The 926-nt window shown below is 41.9% G+C and overlaps 1 non-coding gene across 1 annotated transcript; it reads right to left on the bottom strand.

The window, feature by feature from the left end:
• Positions 1–259: 259 nt before the first annotated feature.
• On the bottom strand, positions 260–364 carry LOC133813119 (small nucleolar RNA R71). The gene has a single exon (XR_009884161.1). It is a non-coding gene; the product is annotated as a small nucleolar RNA R71 (small nucleolar RNA).
• Between the last annotated feature and the right edge of the window lie 562 nt (positions 365–926).

The following is a 926-nucleotide window of genomic DNA, read 5'->3' on the forward strand; positions in this document are numbered from 1 at the left end:
TTGTTAATATAGGTAGTACCCATCAATCCATTTAAGCCCTCTTCAACTATGTAGTCCCATACCTACACAGTCTTAGAATCATCACACTTGACCTTCCCCAGGCTATGTGGGATTGCACAGCTTTACCCGGTCTTTCCCCCTATGGATCACGGGATACTGACTGTCACAGTTGATATCTTTACAGGCGAATTCTATCACTACATGGGAGGAGTTAGCTCAGAAGTTCCTTGCCAAGTTCTTTCCTTCGGCGAAGGCTACAAAACTAAGGGGAGAGATGAATAATTTTTATCAGATGGGAGGAGTCACTGTATGATTTTTGGGAGCGATTTAAGGAGTTGTTAAGGAAGTGTCCACACCATCGTATAGAAAAGTGGATGTTGGTGCATAATTTTTACAATGGGTTGAATGGAACAAATAGGACAATTATAGATGTTGCGGCGGGAGGTGCTTTTATGAGTAAGAGTGCTAATGAGGCGTATGAGCTATTAGAAGAGATGGCGATGAATAATTATCAATGGCCAACTGAAAGGGGACAACCAAAGAAGGTGGCTGGAATGATGGAGTTGGATGCTATATCAATGCTTACAGCTCAAGTAGCAACCTTGACAAAGCAACTACAAAAGACTACACTCCCATCTCAAGCTATGCAAGTTCAAAACTTGTGTGAATTGTGTGGTACAACCCATCCACCCAACCAATCCCTGCTCTAGATATGAATAACATGCCCATGGAAGAAGTACAAGCTATAGGAAATTACCAAAGACAACCCAATCATCCAAATTCCATGTCCTACAACCTAGGTTGGAAGAACCATCCTAATTTTTCCTGGTCCAATACTCAAAACACTTGAAAACCTTACCCTCCACCTCAGCCGCAATATCAACCTTCCCAAAATAAACCACCATATCAACAACAACATTCATACC

This window comes from Humulus lupulus, chromosome 1 (assembly GCF_963169125.1).
Source record: "Humulus lupulus chromosome 1, drHumLupu1.1, whole genome shotgun sequence".
Classification (NCBI taxonomy): Eukaryota; Viridiplantae; Streptophyta; class Magnoliopsida; order Rosales; family Cannabaceae; genus Humulus; species Humulus lupulus.